The 13845-nt window shown below is 44.8% G+C and overlaps 1 long non-coding RNA gene across 1 annotated transcript in view; it reads right to left on the bottom strand.

The window, feature by feature from the left end:
* LOC112826490 (uncharacterized) overlaps positions 1 to 13845 on the bottom strand; it is a 118927-nt gene that overhangs the window by 14425 nt on the left and 90657 nt on the right. Inside the window, exons 3-5 of the long non-coding RNA XR_003208947.2 lie at positions 13229 to 13585; positions 6724 to 6818; positions 5148 to 6091 (exon numbers count right to left, since the gene is read on the bottom strand). This is a non-coding gene — a long non-coding RNA (uncharacterized lncRNA). The remainder of the gene's footprint in view (positions 1 to 5147; positions 6092 to 6723; positions 6819 to 13228; positions 13586 to 13845) is intronic.

The following is a 13845-nucleotide window of genomic DNA, read 5'->3' as shown; positions in this document are numbered from 1 at the left end:
ATACGCACCCCAATGTTCATAGCAGCAATGTCCACAATAGCCAGACTGTGGAAAGAGCCGAGATGCCCTTCAGCAGATGAATGGATAAAGAAGATGTGGTCCATATATACGATGGAATATTACTCAGCCATCAGAAAGGATGAACACCCAACTTTTACATCACCATGGATGGGACTGGAGGAGATGATGCTAAGTGAAATAAGTCCAGCAGAGAAAGTCAATTATCATATGGTTTCACTCATTTGTGGAACATAAGGAATAGCGTGGAGGACATTAGGAGAAGGAAGGGACAAATGAAGGGGGGGAGTCAGAGGGGGAGATGAACCATGAGAGACTGTGGACTCTGGGAAACAAACAGAGGATTTTAGAGGGGGAGGGGGGATGGGTCAGCCCAGTGATGGGTATTAAGGAGGGTACGTACTGCATGGAGCACGGGGTGTTATACGAAAACAATGAATCGTGGATCACCACATCAAAAACTAATGATGTGTTGTATGGTGACTAACATAACATAATAAAATTAAATTAAAAATAAATAAATAAATAAATAAATAAATAAACTGCGTGAGGGCAGAGCAGTTGTCTGTTTTTATTTCCTACTCGATTCCCAGAGCCTTGAACAGGATGTGTTATAGAGTAGGTGATCAATAAATAAAAGAATAATAGCATGCTGCTCAGATCAAGAATTTCATCCTTGCCAATTTCCCTGAAACAAATCCTTAATCCCACAACTCAATAGAATCCTAACTCAAACAAAAGTAATATTCGTCACAATGATGAGCAAAATTATAATAATAAAAAAAATACTTGATTAATCCAAAAGAGGGCAAAAAACAAGTGGGGGGGGAAGGGGCAAGGAGAACAGGTGGGACAAATAGAAAGCAAATACTAAGATGGAAAATTTAAACTCAGTATTACCAGGAATTGCATTGAGTGTTTAGTAAGTGGACTACTCCAAATAAAGATGACGGAACTGCGGTTTAAAGTTATATTGAGGGGCGCCTGGGTGGCTCAGTCGCTTGGGCGTCTGCCTTCGGCTCAGGTCTTGATCCCGGGGTCCTGGGATGAGCCCCGCATGGGGTTCTCTGCTCAGCGGGGAGCCTGCTTCTCCCTCTCCTCCCTGCTCATGTTCTCTCTCGCTATCTCTGTCCCTCTCTCTCAAATAAATAAATAAAATCTTTTTTAAGAAGTTATATCCATAACATTCACTTAAGTCTCTTAATTCTTCCCTTTCTGTATCCGTTTTGTAGAGGTAAGATGGGGGCTTCACGGAGTGAAGAAACTTGCCAAAATGACTCAGCCCAGACACAGCAGTCAGGATATGAGCCCCAGTTGTCCAGGCCAGGGTCCTCAGCCGTGGCCGTTCAATACAGACTCGGCAAAGAGAAGGTGCTGCCAAGCTGGGCAAGAACCGGGTCCAGGCAGCACTTCGGGCCGAGCCAGACCGCAGCTGGGAATGGCGAACGGGCAGGTTCAGCCCCACCGCAGTGAGAAATGCAAGCTCTTGGGGAATGGACGGGATTTCGGGGCTGGGATTAAGGAAACAGCTATTAGAGAACGTAGATCTGTAGTAGAACCAAAACACAGAAATGTATACTTTTCTCCAGCAGTGCCTGGTGTCCCTGGTTAAAAGTAGAGAAAATGGAGGGTTGATTGAGTCTGGAGTTGAGTTTTGCTGGAAAGTGGCCAAGGACAAGATGGACAAGGAAGACAAGGTCTGGGCAGAGACTGGCTTATAAAATTCCTTCTTGGAGTCTAGGCTGAATAGGGAGGTGGCGGAGTCGGGGTCGGGGGAGGGTGTATCTAAAGAGAGCAAGGAGAGGGGTAACAGGGACCAGACAACTCTATGAGGTGGAAGTGCAGGTATCCTGGCGGGAAGAGAGGAAGAGACCTAGAAGAGTATTAGCCTCTGTCACAGAGAGTAGGATGGGTATCCAGACCACATCTTATAAGGCATCCAAGAGAAAAATTAGAAACAAAGATAAAGTCAGTTTAACAGGCTTCCTTTTCTCATTAAATTTGGGGGAGAAGGATACAAGCTGGAGGCTGCAACTCACTTCTTCTTACCTGAACCACCATTTTCATGAGATCTTTAAAAACTCTGATCAAAGATCACTAAAAAATTCTGAATTCGGGGCGCCTGGGTGGCTCAGTTGGTTAAGCGACTGCCTTCGGCTCAGGTCATGATCCCGGAGCCCTGGGATCGAGTCCCACATCGGGCTCCCTGCTCCTCGGGCTGCCTGCTTCTCCCTCTGACCCTACCCCCTCTTGGCCTCTCTCTCTAAAATAAATAAATAAAATCTTAAAAAAAAAAATTCTAAATTTCTCCAGGTAACAGATTGCTTTCTCTGAATCACTCATTTTTTTTTCCTAAAACAGGGCAAAGAAAAATAGTTAAAATTAGCTACCTTTTTATAATGCACTTGCTGGAACTAATTAGTAATTATTTTTTAACATAAGCAGTTGGTGTGAGAGTGGTGATAATATATTTACAATATAAACTTAGCATCATTAATAAGATTGTCATTTCTATGTGGAGGCAAGACTGTCAGAAGCTGTCCCCTTTATGGCGGAGAGTTGCTCTTTTGGTTCTAGAGTGGAAGATGGTAGTTAGAAAATTCTTAAGAAATAGTCCTGCAATAATAAGGTATGTCACGGTATGTATTCGAAGAGCTGTAATGTGTACATCTTTTCAAGACTTCCCAAAAAACAAGTGAAGAGTTTTTATCCTAATAGCTAAAGCTCAAGTATTTTAAACACTTATCAACATAAAAATGTGGCTTCTTTACAATAAAATATTGACATGGATGGAAACTCTTTCTCTGATAATAAATGTGTCTTTTCATATTCATTCTTAAGTAGCCTAATATTAGCCTTTTCCCTTCTAAATTCCCATATTTGGATTCAGAGTGAGACTTTCTTTTCACTTCTCATTTATTCAATGTTGGCACCAAACTCCTTTCTGTCAGCTTGATATTCAGCTCTGGTCTGACCTAATTCTGCTCAGGCGGTGAACTCACTCACTCCCCATGGCTGGGCAAAAGGAGAAAGACATGAGAGAGAGGAGAGATCCCAAATCTTTCTCCTGTCAGGCTGTTCTAGGTCACCAGCCTCATTGAAGTACTTTGATAACATCCCCTGGACAGTTTGAAGAGCTTCCTTAATTCACACTGCGCCATGATTGAGCTTAACTTGACCCGTTCACCCACCTCCCCAGCTATGCGGAGGGACCTCTTCTGGAAGAGAGGGGTCAAGAAGGGGGCATTTTTTTACCCCCTCAAGTTGGCAGTTCCTGATCCATGTATGTAATTTCCCAAAGCCTTTCCAAGCGTTGGGATGTCTGGTGGTACTTGAGAGCCCTGGTCGCTGTTGTAGACATTTCCATCATCATCATTTGTGCTGTGGCAAAGCTCTCGTGTGTTTCAGTAAAAAGAAGATGGTCCTTAGGTTTTATCTTCCCTTGACACTGCTTTTTCTCCCTCTGCTTGCTGATGGATATTTTCCAACTAACCACCATCCCCACAAGAGTATGGATCGTCAGCTGTAGCAAAAACTCATAGCAGAGTTGAAATTTCTGTAACACAACTCAGACTGGGGAAAACATAGTTTAGCATTTTTTCTGTAACTGATTTCATTTTGTTCTAGGACTCCATTCCCAAAGATGGCCCCAAAGCATAACTTTGTTCTACTAGAGACTGCGAATTGCCTATCTAAAACTCATTCTCCCCTTCTTCCCTACTAAAAATACTCCAATTTTTACAGTCACAAAACACCCAACTGAAATTTATGCTTCCCAGCTTCCCTTGCAAATAGGTATGGACCTGTAACTAGGTTCTGACAAGTCCGGTGTAAAAAGAAGTACTGAGTGTGGCTTCCAGAAGAGCCCTTTAATGTAGGACAACTTAACTTGGAACTTGGAGCATACCCTTTACCCTCCCCCACCTTACTCCAAATGGCTGCCTAAAATGTTTGCCCTCTCATATCACTTACAGTATTACTTGATTCTGATACATTATTTTGAGTTGTGACGTTTTTATTTTGCCACTCTATCTTGTTTCTTCAATAAGAAAACATCAAAAGCAACTTAAAGTCATGGACTGCTTTTTCAAGCTGGGTCGTGTGTGTGTGTGTGTGTGTGTGTGTGGGCGTGCACGTGCTTGGTTATAAAAATGAAAAAAGAAACAATCTCTGACATGAAGAAGTGTATCACAAGGATAAGACGTACTTGGTGGGAATAATAACAGAACATACACAAGGTAGATACAGATACACGGATGCACAGAAATATGTAGAGATGATAGAGACATAGTTTAATCCAGTTTCAAATAAGTATCTTATGCTGGACTGTAAATTATCACTTTCCTCCCTTATACACTCAGTTTCAGCTGTTCCCGTGTTCAGAACAGAGATGCTCAGAAAGGATAAGATGGGGAAAGGCCCCTCACCCTTTGGAACTGTAAAGAACTGGTAATCCCCTGCTCCCACGATCTGCTTAGAGAGGACCCCTCGTGACCACATATGAACCCATGCCAGGCAGACAGAAGATTGCTCCCTCTATGCTATGTCTGAGGACTTCGCCTCCTGCTTAACAAGAACTACTGGGCAAGTTATCACAATGATACCCTAAGTGACAAAGGAAATCATTTAAAGATTCATTAAATGCAAATCCTTTTTAACTTCAAGTGTCTTAAAAATACAGACACCACATAGACAGACAGGGGTCTAACTATCTTTGTACCGTTTCTACAATATACATAAACCAAAGGAAGTGTCTGTGATACCATAATAAAGTATCCTGACAAACTTCTGTTTACCATAAAAAAAAATGCTCATTCTGAAAGCGGTAATACAGTAATATTTCTAGGGACCTGGAACCTAACAGAAAATGTTTCAAAATTAGAGCAGCATAAAAAGAGTGGTATTCACAATAAATATAATTTATATCACAAATAACAGTGAACTCACAGGTTATCTTCTCTGTGGTTCGACCCTCGGGATAAAGTAGAGTCCTGCTGTAGATTGCACGGCTCGTTAGTAGTTCCTTGAAATGGGTGAGTGATTGGAGAGTGGGACCCTCTGAAACAATCTTTTGAAGCTCATTTGTTATATTGTGATATGTGTGCAGGTGTTGTAGGGACACCAGCGACTTACCAACGAGTCAGGCTTCCCTTCCAAAGTGCAGAGTCATGGCCAGGAAGTGGCTGCCCTGGTTTCTATGCGGGTCCACGCTGGCTCAGTTCCAGGTCAGGAATGTAGGCAGGAGTGATGTGTGATACTCAGGCCCACGGAAACCCGCCTGTGATCTTCCAAGCTCTCTGTCGCCCTCCATCCTCTGGTTGGAGCTGCAGGATCTGAGACACTGGGGGATGACACCACAATATAGAAAGAGCCAGGGTCCCTGAACCACTGTGCAGAAGGCTGTTTGCAAAGGACTCACCTTAGACGGATGTTTAAGCAAAAAATAAACTTTGTGGTAAACCAGGGCAATCTGGGGACTTGCCTGTTATCACAGTTAGCGCTGGCAGAATTGACGTGGCAGGTCACGGTGTATCAGCCACAGGGGACCCCTCCCCACTCAGGGCTGTTCTTCTCCTTTCATTAACAGTAATTGACAAGAAGCCTCTTTTCATGACTCCTTCCCCATTTTTTGGTTCTTCACATTTTCTCTTTGACATTTTCCCTATAACTTTTTTTTGTTTGTTTTGCTTGTAAACAAGAGAAATTTATTTCTCACAGTTTTGGAGCTCAGGAGGCTGCAAGTCCAAGATCAGGTTGCCGGTATGGTTGGGTGAGGACCGTCTTCTGATTGAAGCCTTCCATCCTCACATGGTGAAAGGAGTAGAACATCTCTCTTCTGAATCACCTACCAATCAGTTAGAGTTTGAGTCTTGGTTTTCTTTTTATAGAGGCTACTGCTGCCAAAGGAAGTGGAAGGAGAAGGAGTCGATGGACACAGTCTCCTGATGGTGTGCTCTCCCTCACTGTTTTTCCCTCCCGCATCGATGCCTCTTTTCCATCCGAGTCCTGGCTGTCAGTGCCCTGCTGAGGTCAGGAGGGAGGCCATATTGCAAGAGTGGCTCCTGGACTCTTGCTGGAAAGGACAGAGCCAGGGGCTTGTTGCATAAAGAGCCCTGAGGACACCCAGGAAACCAAATATCACTGTGCTCCTGATAAGATGGTGCTCAAGGGCTCTAACATAATTTTCTTTTTTTTTTTTTTAATTCCCCTGATGTTCTCCGAGGCTATGCCAGTGAATAATGACCATTTCAAATTCCTCCAAGGAGATCAATCACTGTACAAACAGTAGCTGTTCCTTCACATAATATCCCTGGAGTGTACATCATGGCAACATTCTCATTCCATGTCATTAATAGGAAACTCACTTGAGAAACCAACACATTTTACTGCCTTTGTGTTGTGTTCCTGACTATGTAACAAGTTCAGGACTCAGAATGGGCTAAGGCCACTCCAAAGTGTGCCTGTGAGCGCATGTGTGCATGTGTGCATGAATGTGAGTGTGCTCCTATTTACTTCAATGCCAAGTGGTCTACACTGGTGCCTGAAAACTGCCTCTTGGGGATTGAACCCAAGTGTGTTATGGATCTCTAGAAGAATTTGACATGAAAAGTCAGAAGTCTTTGCTCTTGTTCCTGCTACTTATTCACAATCAGAGCAATGTTGTGTTTACACCGTCACGACGTGGATCCCAACTCCAACACTTACCAGCTGTGCAATTTGGAGGTAGTCCTTAACCTCTCTGTTCTTCCGTTTCCTCTTCTGAAATATGGGAATTGTAATGATACCTACTTCATATGGTTCTGTGAGGATAACATGAGATAAATGTAAAATCCTTAACAGGGAACTGTAATAGTAATCCCCAGTTTATATTAGCTACTACTACTAATAATTTTAAAAAAAAGAATTTTGCATCTTCCCCGAAAAACCCATTTTCCCCAAAAAAGGCCCCCCCCCCCCCCACTGACTTCCGCCTTCCCTAGGTCCTCACAAGCCTATCTACACTTTCCCATCACTGTACTTAGGACCCTTTATTGTACTGCTGTTTGCATGTCCATTCTTCCTGTTTCTTTCTCTTGTATCCCCAGTACTCAACTAAGACCTAACACGTCGCATGTTGAACCCCATGAGATTTCTGCTTTCATAGATTAAAAACTCAAATGTTGGCACTTTTATGTGGTTCAACCCAGAGTGGGTGTTTAGTAATATCTGCTGATGAGGGAATGAACGAATGATTACTTTTCCCCTACTGGCCTACTACTAGTTGACAGGTGTCATAAATGACACCATGATTTTTATGAATTTCACATAAAATACTAATTTATCTTCCTGGATACCTGTTAATAGCTTTTTCATCTTCCAGTAGAATTTTGTTAAAAATACATTATATCTGTGAGTTGTGTTTTTTCATAGAATGATAGAGACAGTTCATAATACTGTTCTCAGGCAAACAGAAGATTTAAGAATTATCAAAGATGAGCACACACACACATTCACATATATACTCCCCTACACACTTTGGAATGAACTTACACCATTCTGAATTCTAAACCTGTACATACTCATCACTGTTCGTTCCCTACTGAACCAGCTCAAACCTGAAGCTATAAGAAATCCCATAACTAATCAGTATATTATCTGGAAGCCAAATAATTTTCCTATCCCCCAGTCCTACTCCCAGACCCAATCATCGGTTCTAAACATGATTATTGTGGTTACACAACTGACTCCAAATGTGATGAACAACCATAGAACAAACAACACATATGAGATGTTTGTGTCTCGTATATTATATCATCAAGGAATGACCCAGATCATCTGTTGATGATTCCCTCTTTGGGGATCTTCTCTGATCAAAGAAGCAAAACTGGAACATACCATAGGCATGGGGGTTCCCAACCCCTCAGGTAAAGAATGTCACATTTTGACCAACATCACACTGAGGACCAGCCCTCTGAGGCAGGACATGACTTGTCAGTAGTCAAGAAGCTCTGTCCCTTCTCTGATGGTGAGCAGACAGGAGCCTTGACCACCAGCGTATTGGGTGACCGAATCAACAAGTGCAAATCCAAACGTCTGGGGAGGCAGGAAGGTCACGTAAGTAGGAAAAAGAAGCTAAATGTGAAGCAATGAAGAATAGTGAGGAGTGTGACAAAGTATTCTGTAAAAAGGCAGCAGACGTTCGGTTCCACGCTGGTGTATGAAGTCAATGTTGCCAGATTTTAGGATTTTTAAAGAGAAATTGGAAATTTGGATGTTTGTGAGAAATGTCCTGGCTCTTGAGGCACTGCATGTATCATACACAACCCATGGCGGAAGGCAGACCGGACCTGCGGTCACCAGTTCCAACTCCCACGTGAGACTGCAGTCCATGACACCTTATGCATACAAGGCACTCAGGAATGGAAAGAGACTTCTGTGGTCAGAATGTTCAGAGAAAGCTCTAATTTTAAATACTTTCACTTAACATTCCTGAAAATATTCTGACACATGTTGGAACACATGTCTCAATTTTTAATTTGGAAAATACAGCTTGAATCTCTCTAGTTAGCATTTTGGAGCTCCTTAAAAGTTAGTAGTAGTCCCACCAGGCTGAGAAAGAGAGAAGAAACAGGCCTACATACTAAAGGGTGAAAAGTGCCAGACAATATGTTTATTTTAGGGAATAAGGGATGTTACACACTGCCTTAGTTTTCCAGCTCTTGATGCACATCTCCTCCCATTTCACTAGCTCATGTCTCTCAAAATTCAAATGCTTTGGCTCTGTTATGAACAAATTATATTTGAGTCGTTTTCAGAGGTCTAGTTCATGATGACAGTGCCACAACCCTTGGACAATGACTACTCCTTTCTAAACGTTTTAGTCCAACATCAGCAAAGCCTGCCTTCCAGCCTGAAATTCTTCCAGTCCACTAATCAACAGATAACATTCCTAACTTTCCTGAGATACACACACACACACACACACACACTTACACACCTTCCCCGTGACAGAACACACAGCTCGGCTCCGGTGTTAGCAGCACAGTGAACTTATCAAGCAGCCAAGTGGGTGGCAGGGAAACAGAGGAACCTGCGGAAAGCTTCATCTCCTCTTTGGCTCCCACCCCCAATTAAGGAGTCCGGGCTTTTAAGGTCTACCACATTTCCATGTGGGGACAGAAACATAATTTGATAAAATGTACCCTTTGGACAGGAAATGGGAGGGTCGTCCGTTGGGGCTGGAGCATATGCAGGATAATAATGACCCTGTCTTTGCTGGTGTCAAACCTCTATTTGTTAACTAGCTCACAGAACAGACACAGGGCACTGTCTTTAGACACTGCCCGCTATTGAGGAGAAGAAACAACAACAACAAAAATATCCTGTCAAGCCACCCAAGTCAGATAATTACCCTGGCTGCAAAACATCCAGGCAGGGAGCACTGGAAACCTTTTAGGGGGTCCTTTATCATGCCCTGCCTTTTCCAGAATGAGGCTAATTTGCTCCTATTTCAGCCAGCTCCGGCACAGAGAGCAGGCGAAGGAGAGAGCAGAGAATGAACCGTCAGCGTTATTGAAAAGATTCATGATTAGTCACACTCACTCACAGGCCAGGCCCTTGCCAGACACCACACCACTCATTAGCAGACCTGAGAACTGGCGTGCCTCCCACAGCTGAGCAACAGCTCCAGGCCTGGCAGGCCCCCAGGGACCCACAAAGCCCTGTGTTCTCCCATACCCTGCAATGAGAAAGGCCAGTTTGGGCAAGCCTGGGTGCAACTGGCTCCCCAGATGCTAAGTGAATCTGTTTGTTTTATGTTCTGTGTTGCTTAAAATATTATTGTTCAGGAGCTTAGCTTAGCTGGTGTGGAAATCCAGGTAACATCTCTTCATGTTACACTGAAACAGTTACCTGACTGGGGCCGCCATTTTCTGCCCAGGTTCCCTCCGGAGCACCCAAGAGCCAGGCCCGTCTCTGGTTTGTCATCCTCCCTCATCTCGTATTCAGCTACAGCTGTGAGCCCTGCTCTTCCCAGAACTGGAAACACTTCTTCTCCATGTCTGAGTAATACCAGCAATTATAATTTAAATTTACAGTGCTGGCCATTGGAGGGCTCAGGGCGTTGAAGACTGATCCAGCTCATTTGCAGGAGACAGGATGGGCAGATTGACTTCAGTTCCCATAGTAATGGGGAAACTGAGGCTGGGGGGCAACAGCACTTACTCAGAAGCATAAAACAAAGAAGAGCCTGGTGCCTGCTTTTCTGTTCATACTTACTCTGTTCATTCCAACTACAGTTCCATAGGAGAAGACACCATTTCTAGTTAGGACAGTAAACCATTTTGCCCTAATGAAAGCACCACTCTCAGTGTTATAACTCCATAAAGCTCAACCAAAACTAACCAAAGAGACCTGGCTTCTGTTCACATGCCCTCCATCCTCCACAGGGGATCTGAAAGCAGAGGGCATGGGGCCAGGACATCATAAGTGATCACAACAGGCACCGGACATGATGGTGCATTGTACCAGACGTCAGAGCAATGTGGAGCCATGATGGGCTCCGGCAGAGAGGAAACTATCATGGGAAAGCCTGACTCCAGACCAGAGCTCACATTACTTGGTATACACTGAGATGCGTATTAGCTTAGATTGTTGGTGCCTGCAAAAGTGACTCTGGCCGTAGAAGAAATTAACGTGGTTAAGAATGATCATGAACAATGTAAGTATGACTCAAAGCATCACATTCCATTTCTCGAGGCTAGAGTCGCCCCCACCCTGGCTTCACAGAGGTGTCGCCATGCTGACCCAAGCAAGTGTGGTAAGGCCCTGGGAAATTCCTGTGAGTTTCTAGAATTTTCCAAAACTCCCTGCAAAGCTACTAGACAGTACTTCATTTAAAGGAAGCATGTTGGCAAACTCAGAGATTTTGTGTGAAGGCCATTTATCATGATGGACCCCCAGTACTGTGCACTCCTGGTCCTCCAAGGTGGGGGGCAGTGGGCCAGAGGGAATGTGAAGGGGCAGAGGCAGTGCCCGTCACTCAGTGTAATCTGGGGGCGGGGGGCCACTGCCCCTTCCCCGTGTGAGTCACCCGTGCCTCTCCCATTCACTGTGCTCCTCCGTAAAAAGGTGGAGCCTAAGTTAAAGGAATACCTTACGCGACCCCAAAAGGAACTTGCTCAGGAGTCACTCAGGTCTCCTGCAGCCTCCCCACCCCCACCAAGCCCGGGCTGTCAGCCAGGATAGCTATTCGCGACCACCGTGTCCAGCAAAAGCCTGACTCTTGTGTGCACTGCAAGTCTACGTGCAGTCTACCTCTGAAAGCATGCATATGTGCATACGGAAGAAAATAACTTTGCCTCCAATCTTTGCATTACTTGCTTCCAGAAGGGAAATTGTCACAATAGCTGACAATTTGGGCATACTTTTGCCAGGTACCATCTTAAGTGCATTGACTCTGAAAGCTCTTCCCACAAGTCTAGGAGGAAATATTCTCCTCATTTACACAGGAGGAAACTGATAAACAGAGATTTCCCAATCACACAGCCAAGAAGTGGCAGGGCTGGGATTTGAACCCAGAGCTCAGTGTGTTTAATCCCTGTGCTTTTTAAGAAAGAATGATATGATTCCATGCGGAGATGGGTTCTTGTGTGTCCGGTGTACTTCTGAATGTTTGGGAATACCTCTCTCTTCGGTGACATGAAAAGGTGCATGGAAAGGCAACAAAGATTTGGGGAAATAAGGCCAAGGGGAAGTTCAGCATGATGGTCAAGAACAAGGGCTTCGAGAGCAACAGACCCCACTGGGGTTTACTGTCACTTGCAGCTATGTGACCTTGGGTGGCTACTCAGCCTCTCGGAACCTCATTTTTCTCACCTATAAGATGGGAGTAATGAAGGCCTCTAGCTCACAGGGTTCTTGGGAGGTTAAAAGGAACTGGCCCCCCTAAACAGCACTGCACAGTGGCTGGCCAACCGTGAATGCAGAATGAATGCAGAATCAGAGTGCTGGTTATTAAATGTGGTGAGAGGAATAGCAGTTAAGGGAAGATAAAGTCTTTTCGAAAGAGATTTAGTGTCTACATTGTCTTCTTGGTTGTCAATTTTGTCATAGAGAGTTAAGAAGGATAAATAAGAAATTTCCCTTAAAACTGTAATTTTGGAAAATAGCTCCCTCTCTTCTGGTTGCTGTCACTCATACTTCATCCCTTTCTCCCCAGGATCTGGTAAATAATTCATTGTTCTCATGGAACAGCTAAACCTGGCTCCCCCACATCTCAATTCCAAGCCTGGGGAACAGAGATGCCCCCATTATCTGCAGGTCTCCATCAGACAGGGGCCTCTAGGCAATTGCGGCCAGACATCAAGCCTGCCTCTGACGCTCTGGAGCAGGTAGGGTTCTGCCCCATCCCCTCCGGTCATCCTCACGTGCACCCTCGCTGCTCCTCACAGCTCGGCAGCATGTTGGCAGGTCGCTGACCAGGAGCCTGTATTCCTCACACAGGTCCCTTCACTATAATAACCATATTTTCTGTTGCGCTGAAGAGTAATTGCATTAATTTGGGCAGCATTTATCCTGACCATACTAATTGCCTGATCCAGCTGAGGCCTCTGTGAGGTCAGGGCAGAAATGAGTGGAGCAGTCAGACAGATGTCTTTGTCCCGCGGGCCATCACGTTCTTGCGGTGCATGCCCCCAAGACCCTCCTCCTTTGTATAGAACCCTCTGGAGGGTGATGGGGTTCAGTGGGTGGAGGAGCAAATCGGGGGAGCCCCAGGGCATGGGGGGACCGCAGTAGAGCTGGCAGGGAACAAAGTTTGACTGAATGTCACAACATATGCACATGCAGATGGTTAAACAAGAACGGATGCAAGCACAGGCTATTGGTGACATCTATAAATACGTGTGTGTGTGCGCGTGCGCACGTGTGTGATGGGGATTGGCAAGTAGGAATTAAGAGTTTTGCTCTGGTAACATTTCAAACTGTTCACGGCTTAAAAGTCACATGTCTTTGGCAAACAAGCAGTTCCAGTAGTCTTTATCAAGAGTAAATTATGTGGGTATGTTGCTTATCTAAAAGTAAATAAGAAACACAGATGACTGCCTTTAAATGTCTAGCGAGCTCTATTTTCCCTTCTTTCTGCAGATAAAATTAAATATCGACATAACATCGAGATTTGCCAGCAGGATGCACAAAAGTACGGGGTGGGGGTGACATGGGGGGATGATACCTTTAAAAACGTCTTTCTCTGTCATCCTTCCCCTTGTCTTCACTGGTCCCTTGGTCCTGGCATCACCTCTCATCCTTCAGACATGAAGCTGAGCGGCTGTTGCAAACACCAGACCCCGTCTCTCTCGCCTCACCATTTCCTGACCCCTGACAGCAAACCTAGAAACCGAAAGTTGCTCACGTGCGGAGGGCACCTAGAAATTCAGCTCTGCTTGTAAAACACTGACAAGGTTGACGTCCATCCTCAGTGAAACGGCCTCTGTCACTTCACTGTGCAGGTGCCCCTTGTGGGTTGGCCTTTGATGAAGCAAACTGCCAAGCTGGGAGGAGGACTTCATTTTGACTAGTCACCCAGGGCCTGCCAGGAGGAAAAAGTGCTGAGATTTTGAGAACAATAAGTAGCAGTCGCGCATAGGGACTTAGGGGGGGCAAAAATGATTGCCCTCCTTAGGAGCCCAGAGTAGATGGTTCTTGACTGTGTCTGTTCTCGTGTTATTGCTCCAACAGGAGGTGATGGGAGGACCTCCTCCTTCACTGATATTCTGAAGGTTCAGTTTGTGTGTGAGGATAAGGGTGTGTGGGCCAAGTGAGAAAGGAAGTCCTAAACACCCAATAATT

This window comes from Callorhinus ursinus, unplaced genomic scaffold (genome assembly GCF_003265705.2).
Source record: "Callorhinus ursinus isolate GAN/ISIS: 27379988/994484 unplaced genomic scaffold, GSC_fseal_2.0 scaffold7, whole genome shotgun sequence".
Lineage (NCBI taxonomy): Eukaryota > Metazoa > Chordata > Mammalia > Carnivora > Otariidae > Callorhinus > Callorhinus ursinus.
This window is presented reverse-complemented; position numbering and strand designations above follow the sequence as displayed.